Below are 22,606 nucleotides of genomic sequence, written 5' to 3' on the forward strand. Positions count from 1 at the left end.
ATAAATTTTAAAGAATATCATAAAAAACAAAAAGTATTGCAGGTTTTGAAGGGGCGGGCTTCTCCAGGAGGAGTTGGGGTACAAAAAGGAAAGGAAAATGTGATCTAAGTCTATTTACTTAAAATATGTTTTTAAATGTTAACAAATTCAGATATATCGAAATTATGTATCTTTTCTCATCATAATGCAACAAAACTTAAATCAGAAAGAAAAAAAATATCATGCACTTGGTCCTTTGACCAGGGTTTGGTTCCCACACCCACATGGCAGTCTGAAACCATTTGTAATGCCAGTTTCAGGTCTTGTGATGTCCTCTTCTGGCTTCCATGAGCGCTGCATATAAAAGATTTCCTGTAAATCCTGGCAAAACATTCATCTACATTAAAAAATATAAGCAAAAGATCTCGAGGTCATAGTAGGCTACATATTGAGTTGGAGGCCAGTCCAAGTTACATGAGACTCTGTCTAAAAACAACACAATAAGGCTAGAAATGTAGCTCTGTGCTAAAAAGTTTGCCTGGCATACACAAGGCCTTGAGTTCAAGTCCCAGCACCACAAAAAATGTAAAAGAGTTTGACCAGTTGTTATTCAGAATATTAACTAACAAACCATTTCTAAAGTTGGAAGGTCCAGTCAGGCAATGAGGTAGTCACAGCTGAACGTTTTTCCTCACAAGACCTGTTTACCTTCTAGTCACCTTGGCTAATGGGAAAAGAGGGATTGAACTTATCGATGGCCCTTTTTCATGCTGGGTTAGCACATTTTATCTCACAGTTTTAACTATGATGCACCTGAGTGGTTCTCTGAATTGATCCTGTTGTTGTTCACTGAGTTATTTAGTATTTAGATCATTTTTCATCAAGTCTGGAAAGTCTCCAGCTACTATTTTTCTCTTTTCTTTCTAGACTAGAATCCCCACCATGTGTGTGTTGATTCACTTGACTTCTGCTTGTCTCTGAGATCGTCTCCTTCCCAGTCATTCTTCTTTCTGATTCTCAGGTGGGATGTGCTCTACTTGCCTGTTCTCAAGTTTGCTGGTTCTTGCGAGATGCTGTCCATCTCCACTAGTGACAGCTTCAGCTCCAGAGCACGGGTGTGGTTCTCATTTGTCTTGTCTAACATATGCTGATGAACTCTTTTCAAAGGCTGGTTTTGGTTTTTTGCTTTTCATATTTTCCTTTAGTTCTTTAGATTTATTTAAAATGGAACATTTAAGGGGCTGGAGAGATGGCTCAGAGGTTAAGAGCACTGGCTGCTCTTCCACAGGTCCTGAATTCAATCCCCAGCAACTACATGGTGGCTCACAACCATCTATAATGGGTTCTGGTACCCTCTTGCAGGCATACATGCAGGCAGAATATTGTATACATAATAAATAAACCATTGGGGCTGTCAGCTCTCCAGAAGGTAGATGTTAGCTCCGCCTCTGACAGCCCCTGCCGCCACTGACAGGGAACACTCGAGAGAAAACTTAATACTTGCTGGTTACAGTTCTTACTGTCATGACAAAAACCCTACAAGGAAGGCAGTGGTTTTTTGTTTTGCTTTGTTTTTGTTTTGTTTTTGTTTTCTCACAGATGGAGTGTTTAGTTCACCATGGCCAGGACATCATGGTGGCCGGAATGTAAGGTGGCTGCTCTTCGTCATCCAAAGGCAGGAAGCAGAGGAGATGAAAGCTTATGCCTGGCTCTCTTTGTTTGTTTGCTTGTTTGTTTTTAGTCTAAGACCCTACCCCATAAGATGGTGCAACCTACTTTTAGTGTGGATGTTCCCACTTCAATTAACTTAATCTAGAAAACCACTCGGGGTTGGGCCTGGACGTTCATTTCCATGGTGATTCTGAATCGCATCAACTTGACAATAATGATTAGCCATCACAGGGCTGACCTAATGATGAAGATGATACGGTTGAAACAGCATTTGAACTGGGGGTTTAAAAGTCAGGCTTTCAGTGGGTAGCCCTTGGAGTGGAGGAGACAGCACGTGTGGTCTGAGAAAGGGTCCAGGAAGGTCAATGGCGTGATTAAGAGGTAGGCTGAGTGGAACACTGAGCTGCCTTTGGGATCTGGGGCGACTCAGCTGGTTGAAGCCGGGTCATAGAAAGCTACTAAATCTAAGCGAAGTAACTTAGTATTCTTTCAATGGCTGGTGAAGTACCAGTGGAACTTTCCTGTTTGGTTTGTTTTGTTGATCCAAGTGGGGCGAGATCTTAACCTCAACAGAGCCTTTGGAAGGTCATGTCATGTTTCTGAGCCCATCTCTTCAGTGGTAGAGTACAAGGATTTAAAAAAAATCTTGTCCCTCAGTTTCTACGAAGATTAGGAGTAGGTGACAAGAGTGGCAATTACTGATTATTGATTGTAACATTGGATTTATTGGGCTAATTATTTTAGTATTATCCTATCCATAGTCTGGAATGATGGTCTATCGGTTTGTAAGCACAGTTCTACAGCACCTTGTATGAAATATTTTCTGGGAGATTCTCTGAAATATCACCTTCTTGATTACTTTGCTTTTTACTCCAAATGGGAACTACAGTGTCTGGGAAGCTCTGAACAGATGCTCCTCTAAGTCTTTTATTCTTGCCAGCAAGGATGAAGACTTACGGAAACAGCCAGTAAGTAACACTTTAAAGCAAAGAAATAGTCATAGAATTTGAGTGTCCCTTACTGGGCAGAAAAAACTGACCAACAAAAACTCCTGCTATATTCTATTCTTTCTCCCCCGCCTTTCTCTCTTCCTCCATCCCTCCCTTTCCTCCTCCTCCTCCTCTTTTTCCTCCTCTCCCCCTCCCTCCTCCTCTCCCCTCTCCCTCCTCCTCCACCTCTCCTTTTTCTCCCCCTCTTCTTCCTCCTCTCCCACCTCCTCCTCTCCCTCCTCCTCTCTTCTCCATCTCCCTCATACCCCTCTTTTCTTTCCCCCTCTCCCTCTTCCTCATTCTAAGTTCATAAATACTTCCCCTGCTCTAGAGTACTAGGCTATTGGTTCCAATACATACTAAATGCATGAAGAAATAGGAACTCTGAGAAGGTAGATTGATTATGTCCCTCAAAGGATCAAAGCACATTGCTTCAGCACTCAGAAACAAACCTCACAGGAGAAAGAGAATTTGAGCAAATTCCCCCATTCCACTTTCTGGATAATGCTCCATATTCTGATACATTTTCATCAATGCAACCTCTTTAAAGTTTAAACAAGAATTGCTCACTGGAAGGACACATGCTGAAATTTATCACTAATATCTGTGTGATTTAGGGGGAGATGTTATTTTTTTTAAATGGATAAACATTTAAATATAGTGTTAATCTCTCTAGGCCCAGGCTCAGCACCAGGATACCACATTAACAACAAACACTGCCCTGCCACACCAATACCCAGAAGATGATCTCTGCTCTCTGTTTTAAAGTGAAAAAGCCGATCATCTCCTCTATCTCTTTTAAAATAAAAAGTCAGAGGGTTGAATGTCATAGTACAAGCAAACACTGTGGCCTAACCAATCCATAGTGATGGCTTTCAGACAGTTTGTACATCCCACCTGCACCCCAGTGGAAGGGGGGTGGAAAGAAGGTGCATAGGTATAATTGAAATGAGAAGCAAGCACCACAGAAGATCTCTCTATAATTATTCATGATAAAACATAATCTCATTTTTGTTTTGGTTTTTGGAGATAGGGTCTCATTATATGTATCCTTGGCTGGTCTAGAAGTAGCCCGGGCTGACCTCAAACATAGCGATCCTCTTAAGTCGGCTGGGTAAGTGCACCATGGTTGGCCTGCAGTTACCTTAAACAAGAAAATAAAACCAAGACACAGCATCATTTCCAAATGTGGAGCCTCTGTATTTGCAAAATGGAGTGTTCAGAAATGCATGCAGAGGTTGATGTGGGGCTGTGCGTGCTCTGGCAGGTCCGGCTGAGTCTGAGAATTGGATGCGATTTAGCGGTGGCCCTTGTGTGGATTTCTCCAACAATTAGCTGACTCCTCTGGGTCAGATGGTTAAGTTCCCAGAGAAAGAGCAACTCTCACTGCAAGCTTGCTCAGAGTTCCAGGCAGTGTGACAAGAGCTGACCATAAACTAGAGTTTGGTTTGGAAAGCCACAGAGCTGCTTCTCAGGAGAGGAGTGGTGTCACTACCAACAATGTTAGAATTAGAAGATTACACAAGCTAACTTATCGAGCAGCCTTAGGATGCAGTTCCAGCTTTGAGCGATTACTATTATTGTTTGTGGGGCCGCTGGGATTTTTTGTTGCCAGATAGTCACTGCTGTCAACCAAGAACCCAGTCTCTGAGTGTTTATCAACAGTGGGTCAAGCCTGGAACCCTGAAGTAAGTGACGAGCAGTGTTCAGTGAATCAGGAAGATGGGCTACCAGATACACCCCCTTGCTTCCTGAAGCTTGTACTATATGCTGAGACTGCCCTCACACAGAATTAGTCTCAAAGCCACACTATTTAAAAAAAATGTAATATGATCAATCAGCTGGAAACCGCAAGTGTAAATTATGTGAAGAAAATGTATAAAAATACTAGTGGTTTTCTCTGAGAAAGGTACTTTTAAATCACTATTCTATCTACTTCAAGTTTTTCTTTCAAAGCAATGAAACTTCATTGCTTTAATAATGGAGAAAAGAACACTTTTTTTTTCAAACGAGATTGCTCTAACCAGAAGTACAGCAAGGTGCTTGATAAATTTGACTTTAAAATTTTATAGTTTATTTGCAGACACAAAAAAAATCCCTCTGAAGATCTTTTTGTCCCCACCCTGATGTGACTGGAGCCCAAAACAGCACTGTCATTGGGGGGACCCAGGTCTATTGTGCCACATTTTGTTTATCATCTGGGTACCCGCTAAAGCATATACTCATTCATATAGAAATACTCTCAGGCATGTAAGTGGGTTTATTTACATATTTTCAATTCCAACTTATGTTAAAAATCAGCAACCTGCTCATACAGTTAAAACTCCCCCAAAGCACAAGCCATTCAATGAAAAGACTTCCTCTCATACCCCTTCCTCATCGAACTCATCGGCTCCCTTTCTCCTTCACCATATACATTTTGTGCACATACAAATAAATATGTTGATGTAGTCTAAAATTGACAGTGTGAGAAGAATCTGTCTTAAAGATATCGTAGTCTGTGAAATATTTTGTTCATAAAGACGCATCGTGGTGAGGTAAGAGTATTTTTAATGTGCTAAGCGAGAAGGACTGGAAGCATTTATTTTATAAGTTCCTGCCATGTGTCCTGTGCAGTTGCTGTTAGACATTGCAACGCTATACATCTTGTTGAGTTCCATGAGTAGCATCATTCTTAGCAGGCTGCCCCTGTTGTGTTCGCCTCCCTTGTCTTCTGGACTCCCTAATATCTCCAGGCTTCTTTTCTTAGAGCCAAAGGATTACTGCTCCTCTGCGTTCCACATATGGTAAAGAAAGACTGATTTTTTTTTTAAAATTACAGATGGATGACCAGGTTAACCAGGGACTAAAACCAGAGGTGGCGAGACCCTGTATCCACAGAACTCCCATCTATGACTTTACAGCATTTAGCACTCTAACATGATGGAAGTTATCTTGAGCCACCGTGTGGTTGCTAGGAAATTGAACTCAGGATCTCTGAAGAGCAGTCAGTGCTCTTAGCCGCTGAGACATCTCCCCAGCCTGGAAGTTATCTTGAGTGTTCACTAGTCTGCCTCACCAAGCAGGGACTCTGCTTCCAGCTCTTATAAGAGCCTTTGATAAAAAGTTAACCGGTCCATAATAAATATTGGTTGTGCTGAGGAAATAGCTTAGTTGGTAAAGTGCTCACCATACAAACAAGACCACTTAACTTTGAGCCAAAGAAGAAGCTGAATTAAAAAAAAGAAAAAAGCTGAGAGTGCTGGTGTGTGTTTGTAATTCCACTGGGGCTTCGGGGAGGTGGAGGCAGGTGAGTTTATGGGGTTCACTGGCTTTCTAGTCTATTCTAACTGATGAGCTTCCAGCCAGTAAGAGACACTGTTCCAAACGAAAATGGTGGATGATGCTGAGGATTCACACACACACACACACACACACACACACACACACACACACACACACAGGAACATACATACACAGGTACACTTACTACTTGTGTGGGTGACCTGTGTTGTGTCAGAGAATTAAATAGCCTTTGGTCAGGAGTACAAAACTGGACACCATAAGACAAATTTTCTCAGAATATTCTTTCCTGGGAGGCAATGTTAATATTCATATTTTCATCTTGCAGCATTTGCCACATGTACATCGGGCAGATATGAAGTTGTAGTGCAGTTAGATACCGGAAAGGGATGTAAATGAGTTGTGACCAGTTCTAGCTAGTGGTGGGTCAGCCTGCAGGGGGACCCGCCTGAGTGCGGGAACAGCTGATCGACACCATTCAAGCCACAGGCAGAGAGGGAAGGGCCGCTTTGAAGAAGCCTGCCTTATGGGTTTATTCATCTCCTAAGGAGGTGGGAGGCCAGCTGGAGACAAAGGACAAACACCTGTGTGTCTGAGACAAGGTTGAGATGAACACACACACCACACACACACACACACACACACACACACACACACACACACACACACACACAGTATCAGGATAGACTTGGCAGAGAAATCTGACATAATTCTTTCTGATGTTACCTAAGAACAAATAATCTTTAATCACAGCTATAGGTTTGGAAGCTTGTTTCAAGTGTTTTCCTTCTCCCCTAAACAGAGAGCCCTCTGTCCTGTGTTAGTCTGATCTATGACAGGATCCCTGTAGGAGGGAGAGGCTGGAAGACTTGCCTAAGGTTACCAAACAGTACCCAATGACAAATGTGCCAATAGCATTCTGAAAGATTTGCATAGTTCTCTCTCACCATATTGTTCCAATCTCACCAGAGGAAACCATTCTGATATTCCCTAATGGAGTTACTACGCTTTTTATTCTTTAATTTTACTGCTAAGAGAAACAAAGCTAAGAAAGGCTGAGTGTCTTGCCTTCCTTAACAGAGGTGGGATCCTATTGTTAGCAGTCAGAGTCTCTTGTAATATTTGACTTTAGGCATGTGTTCTAAAACTGACAGTTGGATGTGGTCTACAGATTATCCGTTAAAGCTGTAAAGTGCCTTATGGCACATGTTTAACCAAGTAAAATTATTTTCCCCAGCTCATGCCATCCTGACAGTTTGCAAAAACCATCTTCACCTTCCTCCTTGCCCCATAAAAAGTGGCTGCAGCTATTTTTAAATCCAAGGTTTGTAGAAGGGAATGTAGATTATAAACCTAGTTTAGTTGAATTTATTCAGAAATTTGTCACACTGGATATGGACTTTCTTGAGTCCAAGTAAAAGGAAAATGGAAGATCATCAAATCTCTCTCTCTCTCTCTCTCTCTCTCTCTCTCTCTCTCTCTCTCTCTCTCTCTCTCTCTCTCGCTCTCTCTCCCTCCCTCCCTCCTCCCTTCTCCTCATCCTCTGACCATACCCTTTCAGGTTTATACCAGACTAGTTGCAAAGAACCAGAAGGAAAAGCCCATGTTTCTTGCTCTCAGTTAAGGAGGTGGCTACATTGACATAGGAATAGCAACGTCAATGAATCTTTGTTGCAATAGTGTTTACTAGCAAAACAGCTCCAAGTCAAAACAAATATCAGCACAAAGAAAACCGTGTAACAAAATACTTGTCGAACTTGTACAAATGAGTGACCTATTTAAAAAGAACTCCAAACGCAGGAACTCTTTTTATCAGCCCTTAACTTCTGTAGGCAACAAGATACAGTGTATCCATTACCTCATTTTTGTTTAGGTCTTGTCTTAGTTAGGGCCAGGGTTTCTATTACTGAGATGAAACACCATGACTAAAAAAGCGAGTTGAGGAGGGAACTGTTTATTCCACTTACACTTCCAGGAAGTCAGGACAGGAATGCAAGCAGGGTGGAACTTGGAGGCAAGAGCTAATGCAGAGGCCACGAAGGGGTGCTACTTACTGGCCTGCTTCCTGTGGCTTGCTAAACCTGCCTTCTTATAGAACTCAGGACCCACCATGGGCTAGGCCTTCCTCCACTGATCCCTACTGAGATGACTAAATGCCTTACAGCAGGATCTCATGTAGGCATTTCCTCCACTGAGACTCCTTTCTTTCTGATGACTCTCGATTGTGTCAAATTGACACATAAAACCAGGCAGTACAGGTCTCTTAGGAGATTTGTCTGAATGTTACATTTATTTTTATAACTTCGGGATAAATTCAATAGTACTGCTATTTTTCTGTCCTGATAAAATAATGAAAAGATTCTAATAAAATATGCTTATAGGTTCTACTGTCTAGTGAATAAGTAGCAGCAAGCACCACTTTTTTTTTAAAATTTTATTCTATGAAATAAAAGCAACTTAAATACAGAAGTCTTTAGGACCTAGTCAAAATTACACAAAGACTGAGAAAAATTCTACTGTGATAATCCTATCTGCAGGGCAGCTCCGTGGCCTACTTCCACTCCACGATTAACAGCAAGCCTACTAGTTGTGTAATGTTGGTATGTATCATGCTCTCCTTTGATGCTGTACATTGATGGGCCCAGGGCTAGGGCCTCAGAACTTTTTATCTGTGTTATCTGAGGCAGGAGGCTTCATCACCTGCCGCCACTAGATGGTGCTTGTCATTCTAACAAAGCTTCCTGCAGGAAGTTTTCTCTGTGTCTCTACTAGGACCATAGGTGGGAAAGAAACTTGATTAATAAACTAAATAGTAAATGGGTAGGTAGTTCAGAAGGCTATAAAGCACAGGGAACTATTGGGCAGAAACCAAACAAGCCATTACCAGTTAGGATTATACTAATTCCACCAATCTTTTCTTTCTTTCTTTTTTTCCCCTGGATATTCAACCCAGACCTTGCTCCTGTTATGCAGGCATTCTACTATTGAGCTAAAGCCCAGGACCTCTTATTTCCTTTATTGTGTTGTTTTATTGAGACAAGTCTTACAATATATTCCAGGCTGCCTTTGGGCTCACTCTGTAGCCCAGGCTGGCCTGAAGCCCGTCTTCCATGTTGAATTACAGGTATGCTCTACCACACCCAGACTTTTCTGTTTGCTCTTTTCATCCTCAAACTTTGTGAGCCATAGGAGAAAAAGAGCAAATTAATCTTTCTCTGTGTTTATAGGAATCAAAGGTGATAGGGCATATGTTAGGACAAGTTCGGAGGGGGAAAAAAAAACCAAAACCAAAACCAAAAACAAGACGATCAGTATTTATTGTCCTTGCTTGGAATGGCAAAAGCAAAGGTGACCGACCACACACAGAGTTAAAAAAAAGTTAATCATGACCTTTCCAAGGAAAGCACACGAATCTCTATTACTGGACAGTAATCAATAGGAAAGGAAATGGAACATGCCTTTTTAATTGTGGGATCGCAAACACCAAGTGGAGAGTGATAACAGGGCTAGCAGGCTGTCAGCCAAGGCCAATTCTTTTCTCATTAATTTAAGACACATACCAAATTTCACTCCACAGTACTCATTCTCGCCTCCCACCCCCACCCTGCTCACCAGCTCTGTACCCCCTTACAGGGCAAATTCTTGCCAATCTTGATAATAAGGTGCCTCCAGGGGTTACCTATCAATTTGCATGAAGGGCATTTTGACGTATTTTGCAGCCAAGCACATGGGAAATGTGTTTCTTGGACTTTTCCTTTCTCAGACAGTCACTAAAGCTGACTATTCATGGCTGGTTCACGACTATAATGAGAAATTGCCAGCTATGTTGAAATACATAATCCACAGCATGAAAAACTGCTGATCAGCAGTGGCAAATTCTTAATACAAAAGTGATTTCTTTTTTTTGCTCATGAGCTTTGGGGTTGCTGAGTCTTGCTGTGTGTTTAGGAGTGACAGTTACTTTAAACATTAGCCTAGAGACAAAATATAATTGCTCAGGGGGGATTTAAAGATCATGTCTTGTTCCACCTTCACTTCTCAATTGCCCCTATCGCTGCCGTAGGTTTTGTAGAATGTGTGAACATGAACGTAAGCCAGAAATGACAACAGCCAAACACATGACATTAGTGCATTTTAATTTCAGACATTAGGCAACTTGGGGTGGTTCCCAGTGCTTGCTGAGTGTTGAGTAAGGGTTTTATACACACCAGCTTTCCCCAAACACAACCTCTGTATCTGCTTCTCCAACCCCAGGGGAGACACCATGTATCTTCTTTAGTTCTAGATACTGAAGAAAAGGAAAGGAAAGGAAAGGAAAGGAAAGGAAAGGAAAGGAAGAAAAATAGTGATTCTACTATTAACCTATTTTACCTCTACACCCAAAGTCCCCCTTCTCAAGCATCTTATTACCTATGTTAGAAGTGTTGGAAGCAAGAGTTAGTATGTGAAGTGACTTCTCCCGTGCTTATGTATTTGGGTGGCTCAACGGTGACTTTCACATACAAAATGCATGAACAGGAAACACAGACATGCTTGCACCATATGATATGCGGCATAAGCCCATTAAATGGCCACTCTACAGGAGTTTTCAGAACATTAGATAGTGTCTGTGCTGGCAACTGCTCACACCTTAAAGGACTGACGGCAGTCGTACTGGGCTATTGACATAATTGTGATTTGCTTGGCAAGGGGGTATTTAATTAGTTTCATCAGCATAGTAAATATGAAAGATCATTTTGCAAATGTAAGAACCTGGCTTAGATGGCTGAGGGTGTTTCCTTAATTCAGACATAAGCCACCAATGACACTCCTGTGTCCCCCAGACATTCTTTGTCAAAAAAGATGACTGGTGACTTGATATGGGCGCTGACAACACTTTCTTTACCAACACACGCCAAGTTTTGTAGAGTAGCATCCGGAATGATCTGGGCAGGCAACTTCAGGTTCTTCCCATGTGGGGGGACTGAGGCCATCTGGGTGAAAAGTTGAACCTATCTCTGGTTGCGAGAAGCCTGGCAAGGCGAGACTGCGGGGTCGGGGGCCAGATGCCCCCTCCAGCCCCGGGAGGGCGCAGCGTGCTGAGCCCCCGGCGAGGGCGGCGCAGCCAGAGGCCCCTCCCCTCCTCCGAAGCTCGGGCGGCTGACGCGGAGCGGCGGCCGGGAGCCGAGGGGGCCGGGCGGGCGCGAGCGAGGGCAGGGCAGGGGGCCGGCCGTGGCCACTCGCCGCTTTAAATATGGATCGCGGGCTCGCGCTCGCCGCACAGCTTCGGCCGCCTAGCCCATCCCCGAGCCCGGCCTCGGCTGCAGCGTCGGTTCCCGGCAGCCACACAGAGAGCCGGGCGCACACGCGGGAACTGCGGGAGGCAGAGTAGAGCGGAGCCGCCCCGCCGCCGCCGTCCCCTCCCCGAGGCCAGCACCTCTGCTCCGCGTCGCCGATCCCTCCCCGCGGGGCCGACCCTCCCGCGGCCACCCTCGCCCCTCGGCCGCCTCCCCGACGCACAGTGCGCAGCCACCCACCCGGCGCCAAAGTTGCGACCGCTGCCCCGCGCGCTCTGCGACCGGCCGCGCCAACTTCCCAGCCCACGCCGCCCGGGTCCCCGCGCTCCCCCGCCTCCCAGCCCCGGCGGCGCGCGGGGCAGAGCTTAGGTGGCGGCGGCGGCCGAGGTGGCGGCGAAAGCGGCGGCGGCGGCAGCGGCGGCGGCGGCCGCTGCAGCCTCACACTCGGTCGCCAAGCTGGAGGAGCGACGGAAGCCCGACCCCAGGAGGTGAGTGGCCCAAGCGGTGGCAGGGAGGGTCGGCCACGTCCCCATGCCTCGCCCGCGGGGTGGGCACTGGGTGGCAGTCCCGCAGGGCGCGCGGGCGGCCTCGGTGCGTCCAGGGAGGGACGCAGAGAGAGAGAGAGAGAGAGAGAGAGAGAGAGAGAGAGAGAGAGAGAGAGAGGTCAGTGGCGGGCCAGGCATCCCCTGGGCTGGGCGCCGGAGAAGTGTGGACACCGCTGCTGTTGCTGCGGAAAAAGTACTTTTTATTCTGTCTAAGCGTTCAGATGACGACTTTGGGTGGTTCTGTTTTCCCCCTACTGCATAGCCGCCTGCACGTAACCGGGCGTTGTTGCCACGACTGTGGGGCCAGTAGACGCCCGGGCTGGGCTCAAGAGCAGTGACACTGTGTTTCCTTGAGCCCGGGTGGTCGCGGTGTGGCTGGGAACCTGCTTGAGGGGGGACACACCTCCAGATCCTTAAGCTCTGGAGGTTGGGGCAATAGTGCCATCGAGGCCGTGGTCCCTACTTCACTGTCCGCTCCAGGACCGGGCACTTGCATCTCTCCCTGGCACGCCGGAGGCGGGGGTGAGTCAGGCAGATTCTCTGCAAGCGGCACACATTTATTTGCAAGGGGGTGGGGGGAGTCAGAGGTTAAACTGGGATTTCTGTGGGCTGGCGACCGTGGAGCTCTCTCTCAGGTACTGGGCAGCATGTGCATCTTGGCAAGGACAGGTGATTCCTTTCTTAAGTGCATTGCCCTCAGCCTTTGCCAGTCTGTTAAGAACAGCCACCGAGCGACAGCAACTAACTGCAGCGGGCTCCACAAAGAGGAAAGTTCTCCGAGAACAAAAGGGGAAAAGAAAACCCCTCAACTTGGGAAACGCCAAGAAAGCATGTCTGCCTTGGCTCTAGCAAGTAGAGCCCTTCTCGGTTCCCTGTAAAGGTGTAGCTTTGCCTTTCTCCACTCCTAGAGGCCCCACCTTCTCAGCAAGATTGCCTGCAGCAAGTTCTTCCAGTCTGAAGTTCAAGTGCTCAAAGCACCTTTCTCTTCCCCTTGCCACTTAACTTCTCTCTCCCTTTTCACTTCAGTGCTAGACAGACTTGCTCTGGGTGAGAACTCCCCGACGCTGGGCTGCAATAACACAGTCTCGAATCCTGGAAAGGCTCTTTCTTAAGGCGCTGCATCGAACTTCCCTTTCTTAATCAGGGACTTAGGGTTGCGATATTATCTGAATGGAAGTGTGTATTGCTCACTAGTGCCTATACTCACTGTGATTTGAAGAGATTCTCTCTGGCAGCCAGTCCTGTGCTCAGCGGCTCAAAGACTTAAAAATAAATGTTTCTAAGAACCCTGGTCCTTGTGTTTGTCACATTAGCGAAATACTTTCCAGTCATTATTGTACCTTAGACTGGGGCTATTTGTACTTCATTCAAAGGAAGCGTGCCTGCTTTGTAAAGCTTTCATAGCAGAGAAAAACTTTTACTTTCATTTTAAAGTTAAATCTAAACAGGATTCTGATCTCTCACATTAAATGGTGAAATTTAATAGTTTTTACCATATCTCCAGGTATAGGTGAGATGGTACAAAACTCCCATACCTAGGTAGGATAGGAAACTTCTGCTATGAATTCTTGAGGTATAGGGCACATATATGGATGGGGTGAGAGACAGAAAATGGGATATTTTGGTAGTGCCAGGTATATTTGAGAAAGCAGAAAGCCTCATCCCTTTCTGTCTTACAGCATGAAAATGTCAGTATCATTATCTGGTTGAGGACTATTTTTGAAGACATGCAAGGCAGGTGCACTTTTCAGGTGGCCAGAAGTATGCTCAATTTGCTGATGTGTTCCGTTTGGTTCACTTTGTCAACATAAGAGAACTCGCAGTGTATGACAACAAGTGCCATCATTTTAAACGAAGACATTTGGATTTATAGAGATACTGTATAAAAGGAAGACAGGCAACTGTAGTGGAAGGAAAAAAAAATAAAAAATGTGTTGGAAGCCAGGCAACCTTTGGGACATCTCCCAGCACACCCTGGTGGTAATCTCATTTTTCACTGAGCTCTGGCAAGTGCAATTTGAAGATTCTGATCTCTTGTTCTGATAACATGCACGATAGTCTCTAGCTCACAACTTAAAGGAAAACAGCACTTAAGGAAGGAAACACACTGGTGAATCACTGTAGGTAATCAGGTTTCCCTGCCTGCCTTTGAGGGCGCTGCAGTCCATGAGGACTGCTATTGTTAGGGGAGCCAGTCCTGGGAGAATGCACTGCTGCAGAAGTGTGGCCAGGATACTCTGTCAGCTTGTTCCCTGATGTTCCTTTTAAACGCTAGGAATAAAGGCTTAAGTCTGGATTTGATGCATAGTCAGGTCTCGGTTGGAATGAACAAGTGGAAGATGATTAAGGTTTCCAAGTTTGTTTGTTTGTTGTTTTTTTCCATTCCAAAATGGAAGAGATCAGGGTACATGACTGATTGGTCCGAGGAAGCTGTAAACAGACCACTTATCTTATTTGATGTTGCTTTTTTTAGGACAACTTGAAGACCCATGAAATTTGTTTTTAATGGAACCCTTTAGCAAAAATGAACAGTTAGAGAAGACCCAGGAACCAAATAGGACTTTACCAAACTAGATACTATGACTCTTGCATATAGGTATTTTAGGGGATAAATTCTGTTTCTTTGATATAAGGTCAGGGGTACGTTGGATACAAATATTTTTTGCTTAACTCCTCACGTTCAGACACTTAGTACATTTTGGTCATAGATGTTTGGGTCCTAACTTGAAGTCATTTCATGTACCCACCACTGCACGAGTTTAGCTATTTTTCCAGCCATAGATGTGGATACTTTTTCACACAGCGCTGTCTAATCTGCATAGTTACACACAAAACCACACAAATTCAGAGGTGGCTCATTTTATTTTATCTTCAGCCACATTGACTACTATCACAATGGCTCCGAGGCTATGCCTTGTACTGCATTTCTCTGGCCTCAGCAGAGAGTGCCAAGACAGTTGGCAAGGCCCCAAAGGAAGATGAGAGTGTGAATGGCCATGCCTTTATTTACCTGCTGTGAGATGGGAGAGGGAAAAATGCTTCCTCTAGTCTTCTACAGGAAGTGCACAGGGGTAGACTCCTTAGTAATAATGTCTTTGTTGCCCCTGAATTAGGAGCTGTATCGAAAACGGATGGCAGTGGAAATAGTAACAACAGTTATGGTGAAACTGTTATTCATGTGTTGTTTGTGGGAGCCAAAACGCAGTCTTCTTCCCTGAAAATCAAGCAGATGGAAGAGGTTTTTATACTTAGCTGGGAGACTCAAAAAACCAAGACAGTGAACTTTTAAAAAAACTCCCTGGGTAGTTATTGGTGGAGGCTAGCATTCACAGTCTATCTGCAGACCACTGCTACATCTTCATTGAAGGACAATGGTGAAGAGGATGGGTGTTATTTCAGTCACACAGGAAGAGGGTAAAACAGATGAAAGTTCATCTCGTTTAATGTGATCTTCATCACCCCTAGGCCGTGCTGCCCATCAGCAGTGCCCACTTGCTTCAGGGCTGAGGTTTGAGATGCTACAGTGCTGAAGGTGTGGCCCTGCTTAATTCTCCGTTTCGGTGTTTTCACCGAACTTCAGTCTTGAGGGCTAAGTTTATTTTCATGCAGAATTCACATAGAAGTCAAGTACATGAAGCTTTGCCTAGGACACCTCCTAATGATTGCTGGGATCTAGTTATATAGTCATCTATTTGGCATGCTCTCCGGAAAGAAAGGCTCCGAGCAGCAGAGAGACGAAGACATATATAGAAGCGGACTCCCGTCACTCAGGAGATCTCTTAGAGTCTTTGTATAGGAAGCACATTTGACATTTGAGTTACGATGGTTGTAAGAGCTCTAATATCACAGTCAACAGTAAACAAGGAAACAGAAGATAGAAATGGACTGAGATTGGTAGGTACATAGCAGATGCTGAGAGGGCTGAGTGGACAGCCTGTTGGTAAAGGAAGAGGAGACCCAAAGGCCATAAACGGAAGTAAAGCATAGAGCTTAAGATTTGATAGTGTCATGTATGGCAGTGCTCCCCTATTCTTCTTTCCTTTTTTCCCTTATTCCTTTCATCAGCCTCACCTATTTAAGTTTTGTTTGAAGTACAATATGTAGTCAGAACATCTCAAATGCCATTATAAAGCATCATCGAACAGCTCAACAATATTTGAGTGAATCCACCTCTGGAACCGGCACTCACATCAGGATGCAGGTCAATGGAAGCCTACAAGGCTCTTGTCCCCTCCACTGTTAGCCACTGTCCCTTCAGCATTACCTTTTCTCCCCTGAGGCTGTAGGTTACTGTACCTGTTGCTCAGTTTTCCATGAGGAGCCGTGCGGCATGTGTGTGGCGATCTGACCTTTCTTGTTGGATGCTATGTTTGGGAGATTCAGTCTGGGTTCACGAGTAGCAAATTTGTTTACTCTCGTTATTCTGAGGTGAATTACTTCTGGGGAATAGCATGATACATTTATCTGTTCCATTCTTGATGGATACTTGGGTTGTTTTCAATATTTGTCTCTTATGAAGTGGGCTGCTATGTATATTCCTGAATATATCTTTTAGTAAGTGTGGAGAGCTTAGTAGTGTGTGTTGAGTTCAGTTGTTAGATTTGGTTTAGTAGTTGGTATCTTCCCTCAAAGTTGGTACAGATTCATCCTTCTACATGCAGTGAATGGAAGTCTTCCACAAACATCTTTATGAACAGTGGGCCTTTTGTGCATTGCACGTTTTACCCAGTCTGTATGTGCATATCACATCATGGATTTAATTTAACTGTCCAGTGTACTCTTTGAAATGTTTACCAGGTATTCCATTAGCTTAGTTATTATTGTCATTTTTTTTTTTTTTTTGCTCCTGAAGTTTCTGTCTAATATATTATCCCAAGAAAGGAAGGCTTTAATACTTGGGAAACTAATTTCATTTGCTTGTTTAGAAAGCACAGCTAGTTGAGCAAACTTGTTCATCAGTAGTGTCTTCTGCTAAGTACCGTCAGTATGTAAAGAGACTAGGAACATTTGAACTTGACTGTCCCAATGGTAGGAATCTATAAAATCCCATCCTTAAAAAATAGCCTAACACTCAACTTTGAACTAGCACTCTAAGGCATGGAGAACTACCCTTGTCCATTACAGCAACTCAACATGACAATCACACATCTTGTAATGTTGCATTGCTCAGCGTTTGATGGAGACCTGCTTTTGGAAGATACATGAATTGAAGACCCAAACGTCTTATACTACCCAACATTTGATTTGCATTTTTGCTCCTGAAGTTTCTGTCTAATATATTATCCCAAGAAAGGAAGGCTTTAATACTTGGGAAACTAATTTCATTTGCTTGTTTAGAAAGCACAGCTAGTTGAGCAAACTTGTTCATCAGTAGTGTCTTCTGCTAAGTACCGTCAGTATGTAAAGAGACTAGGAACATTTGAACTTGACTGTCCCAATGGTAGGAATCTATAAAATCCCATCCTTAAAAAATAGCCTAACACTCAACTTTGAACTAGCACTCTAAGGCATGGAGAACTACCCTTGTCCATTACAGCAACTCAACATGACAATCACACATCTTGTAATGTTGCATTGCTCAGCGTTTGATGGAGACCTGCTTTTGGAAGATACATGAATTGAAGACCCAAACGTCTTATACTACCCAACATTTGATTTGCAGCATTTAAGACATTGTCAGTTTAAATTTTATTTTATTTTATTTTATTTTATTTTACCAAAGTTACTATAGAACTAAACTCACAGAGGATGTTTCAGGCATTCACCAAATGAGCTTTATTAAGCTTTGTTCTGACTTATACATATGTTAGTTATTATCATCATTGTGTCCTGCAGTGTTCTTTATTCGTGAATGGTGCCAGCACCCAGAGCAGTTGCTGGCATATTAATAAATGCTTGGCTCACTGGATGAACACCACGTTTTGTTATCTTCCTTAGGTTCTTACTCGGAGTAACTCAAACTGAGTTTTGCAGGTTTTCCTCTAAGTCTTTTACTTTCTGTTGATAAAGCTGACTTTTGAGCAGGGTTTGTGAAACATTACCTTGGAAATCGAGTCTTACCAGCCAGCAGTTTGAGTTCACCCGTTTCATTATGTGGGTCATATTAAGTCTGGGTCCCATGGAACACACACAGGACCTAAAGCACCCTCGAAAGATGATTATTTTGCGCTTCAGTCTATGCATGATTCCCCTAAAGCCTTCACGCCACATATTTTCGCCTGTGTAATTAGAGTGCTAGGCAACACATTTCCAGCTCTAGACTACTGCAGTGGCTCCCCCAGGCCGGAAACTTTGGAAACCATGTTGCACACGGAGTTGAACAGTTAAGGGAGACTCTCCACTGAAAGCTCCTGCTCAGAAAGAACCCTTTCCACCCAGTGTGGATACAGTGTTTCCCACGCATGAGGCTGTACCATGAAAGTCAGGGTGCAGAGCATAGCCCTGCCAGCCCTGTGAGGCAGCAGCTTCTAACTCCTGCTTCTCAGCTAACGGTTGATTTTGAGACTCCTTTTATCTTTTGCCTATTTAAATAGGATTAAAATGTGTGTGTGTGTGTGTGTGTGTGTGGAGGATCACATGGTGCTTTTAATCAGTGGTAGGTTTCACTTTGCAAATCAGGCTGGCAATGCAAGGAAGATGGGTATTTATTTATTTTTAAAGATTTTACTTATTTTATGCATATGAGTGAGTGTACTGTCATTCATATGTCTGGTGAGTTCAGACACCACCAGAAGAGGGCATCAGATCCCTCAGAGAATTGTGAGCCCACCATGTAGTTGCTGGGAATTGAACTCAGGACCTCTGGAAGAGAAGCCAGTGCTCTTAACCGCTGAGCTATCTCTCAGGCCCAGGGATAACTGTTTAAAGAATTGGATTACAATAACTCTAGTATTTAAACTGGTGTAAAATAGAAGTGAATACACTCTTCATTTCTAGTGTCTTAGCAGGGAAATCTGTTGCCTACATGGCTTGATGCAACAGACCTAATGATGTCTTTAATACATGTTTTACAGGCACTTGGGTGTTGATGGCTGCACTCTAAGGGCCCCCTCTTGGGAGGTGCATGACCACAGCCACAGTAAGACAGCAGTTCAGCTCAGTCCTTGGACCTCTATAGACTGTGACTTAGGAATGGGAGACAAGCACTCACCATGTTAGCAGAGTTGGACCTTCTGGTAGAGAGCTGTAATGGTGAATTGTTACTCCATACTGAGCTCCTGATGGGCCGCATGTGCTCTACATCCACTCAAGAGCTCTGGATTCATGAATGAAACACACACACACACACACACACACACACACACACACACACACACACACAGTTATATTTTAAATATGCCTCAACTAGCTCAATGGTTGGGCACTTCCAAACCTCCCTGTAGCTAGCACACACTCCCATTCAGTATTCCTGAGTTAACACCTTTCAAAATCTATATTTTATCTTGGCTACCCCAGACTCAATTAGGGGAGTGGCCCCTAGGACCACTTTCCAGGATTCTTAGCTGTTGGTGGGCCTTTAAGTCTGCTCTCTCGGCTTCCCTGTCATGGCTTCGTCTGTCCTATGCCCCTCTCAGGGCAGAATCCCTTTTTCTCCCCTGTCTTCTTGTCCAGGAATCCTAAAAGTCCCTCCTCTTTCACCCTGCCCAGCCTTTGTCTGTTGGCTCTGTATTGATTATTCAAAAACCAATTGTGGACAGGAACCCTCGGTGTCTGGACATATCAATTCCTGTGTGATTCAGGGAACCGAATTAAGACAAAGCATTAGAACCAATCCTCACCAGGGAGCTTGTTGAAGTCCTGAAGAACTTCAACCACCACGAATCAGTCACCTCTGGAAAATGCTGGGTATTAACTGATCAGGCAGGTACACAAGGCTCACACATTCTCACCGTTACAGGTTGAGCTTCTTTGCCAGGGAAATGTGAAGAAGCAGATGGGGTTGCATCAAAGGATTTAGATCAACAAGATCAGGTAGATTCCCTTGAAGATATATTAAGAAATACAACGAAAACTCACCCAAAAACATCAGAAGAAAATAAAGCTCAAGCAATTGGAGTTTTATTTTCTTCCCAAACGTGTGGCTGTGAGTTCTGCCTGAACACTCACCGCTCACGACTCTGCCCTGTGCTTTAACTTGCTCACAGGTGAGTGTGCTCTTCCATGCTGAGCACTTTTTCAGTCTGGGTGGGGGACACGCATCTTTCACGCTGTTGCCTTAACTGTACATGCTAGGGCAAAAAAGACTTTAAATGCCTGTGTTCTCTGAGTCGGACTTCTGGAGGAACTGACCGCAGGTAGCAGCTGTGACTCATTGTTGTCCTGCCTCTCTGTACATGTCTTGTCACTTTTCTTATTGATGACATTTGGGATCCAGTAACTTTGGGGTAGAACTTTGTTAGAAGTACTTGTCTTCTGTTATTGATTCTTGGAAAACAACCCATTTTGATTTTGAGTGGCTTCTTTGTTCTCTGTGTTGTACATACTTTTACTATTTATTTGAGATTAAAAGTATTAATAGTGTCATAAGGCTTTTAAGTTTTATTTTTAAAAGATATTTCTCTTTGTCTGTGTGTGTGTGTGTGTGTATGTGTGCACTTGTGTGAGTGTGCTGCTGTGGAGACCAGGAACACTTGGATCCCTTGGATCTTACAGGCATTTGTTGATGCCCTGACTGTTATGTGGGTTCTAGGATCCAAACTTCAGGTCCCATCATTGTGTGGCTGGGACTCCTAAGCACTGAGCTTCCATCCCCAGCTTCTTTTGGAATCATTACAGGCTAACACAAGAAGTTGTTAAAATTCAGGGCAAGAAGTTCTTCATGTCCTTTATTCAATTTCCTCCCACTTTTAAGATTCCTGGAAGACATCTTAACTTGGTGGTTTCTTATTCAAACTACCTTTTATGCTGATCATATTTTGCATCTTGAATAAGGAGTTCTAAGTCCAGATGTTCTTACAAAATCTCTGAAAGATGTTATACAAATATAATTGGGTGAGTAATATTTGCAGGCATGAGAATATTATTATATCTCCATGTTAGGTGTTTGATAACTTGCCTTACAATATGTGTAAAGGCATAGCTTATTCAGGTGCTTTATAGATGATCTCTTGTTTGTATGTGTAGTGTTTATAGTAAAATCTTACTATGTGTCCCTATACTAGGACACATATTTGAGTTTAATTATCCCTTACTGAGGGCTTTCAAATACTCTTTGTGCATGTGTTTGCCTGTACGAAGTGTCATTAGCAGTGCTCCCTCGAGGGCCTAGAGAGATAGCACAGTAGATGGGAGCCGTGTACTGCTCTTGTACAGGACCTGGGTTGAGCTCCCAGCACTGACACGGTGGCTCACAATCATTTCAGGGGGTTCAGTGCCCTCTTCTGGCCAGCCCAGGCACTGCACACACACAGTGCACATCTACACATGCAGGCAAAATATTCACGCACATGCCAAATTAAAATATATCTTAAGAAATGAATACTCCCTAGAGGGTTTTGTCTTGTTTTCAAGATAGACACTATTGGAAAGGTGTAGAGAAATCGAGAGCCCAGCATGAGTGCCTGAGAACAGTCAGAGCTGTGTGAATGCTTACGGCTGTAACCCGTGGTGTCTGACATCCCAGTGAGATTTCCCTGAAGGCTATGGCACTGTGAACACTTTCCTCAGACCCCAAAGCTTGAGAACCAGAAGCACCAGTTATAACAGAAGAATTAGGCTTATCATGATGATACGCAGAGTTTTGTAGCTACTTCTCAGAGCTGCTTATCACATGGAGAAACTGGCTTCTTCAGAAGAAGACTATCTGGAGAAATCCGTTGGGGACCACATTTTCATATAGCTGTGAAGAGAAGATGGGCATATTTGGTAACTAGGCCTAATCTTCTGGTGACCATTCTCTCCTTATTCAGGATGTTCAGAGCCATTCTTTTTGCACAGAGCTTTGTTCATTCAGCTCACTGGTCATGGTGTGGAATGTGTCTCTCTCCCTCAGTAAGATCTCACTGATCTCATCTGGAAGATGGTGGGTCCAACCCTACATGGCAATTTCTGGCATCTTCCCCAGCGTGTCATGTCTCAGCTCTTACTTTAACCAGAGGGCACCAGAGTGTGCACAGTCTCAACTTTATATGAGATTATAAAATGAGCACATAGACCTTGTTATCATTTCTCCGAATCTAGTCTTTGCTGCTATTGAAATTATTACGTATAATTTCTTGATTTGGAATAATTCCACCAGCCCAAAGTTGTTTGCTTTCCCAAACAAATGAGACAACTTTTGTTTTCTGAAAGTTTAGAAATCATTGCCAGGGGCTGGGAGGCTGGCTTAGCAGGCAAAGCGCTTGCTGCGTGGACATGAGGACCACCTGATATTGGATCCCCAGCATCCATGGATGGATGAGCAGGTATGGCAGAGTGAGCCTGGAATGCTAATAGGGAGGTAGAGACAGAGGCATTCTGGGAGCTCACTGGCCATTTACTGTAGCCAATTGCTGAGCTCCAGGCTCAGAAACAGACCCTGAATCAAAACTAAGCTGGTGGAGAGTGATAGAGAAAGACACCTAGTTTGACATCTAGCCTCTATGTACGCAGGGGTGCATGCTCCTATATAAAATGCACTGATGTAAAGGTGTGTACATAACACACACACACACACACACACACACACACACACACACACACACACATGAGAGAGAGGGGGGCAGGTAGGAGGGGTAGACAGAGAGAGAGAGAGAGAGAGAGAGAGAGAGAGAGAGAGAGAGAGAGAGAGAGAGATTGTGTTTGATAACTTTTTGCAGTGTTCACAATTTCGAGCTTGGGCAGTCCACATCTCCCCACTTGGCTGCCGCTTTTAGCTACTGTGACG

General features: G+C 44.1%; 1 protein-coding gene across 8 annotated transcripts in view; it reads left to right on the forward strand.

The window, feature by feature from the left end:
• Slc4a4 (solute carrier family 4 (anion exchanger), member 4) overlaps window positions 1-22,606 on the forward strand; it is a 445,799-nt gene that overhangs the window by 81,782 nt on the left and 341,411 nt on the right. For 4 of the 8 annotated variants that reach the window (NM_001359211.1, NM_018760.2, NM_001136260.1 and 1 more), the window contains exon 1: window positions 11,621-11,685. The exons of 2 other annotated variants lie outside the window; for them this stretch is intronic. The gene's annotated coding sequence lies outside the window, so the exon portion shown is untranslated. Of the gene's footprint in view, window positions 1-11,091; window positions 11,686-22,606 lie in introns of those variants that run through there. 2 more of the 8 variants (XM_006535136.4, XM_030254705.1) reach the window with 2 other exon arrangements.

The sequence above is a fragment of the Mus musculus genome, chromosome 5 (genome assembly GCF_000001635.26).
Source record: "Mus musculus strain C57BL/6J chromosome 5, GRCm38.p6 C57BL/6J".
NCBI lineage: Eukaryota > Metazoa > Chordata > Mammalia > Rodentia > Muridae > Mus > Mus musculus.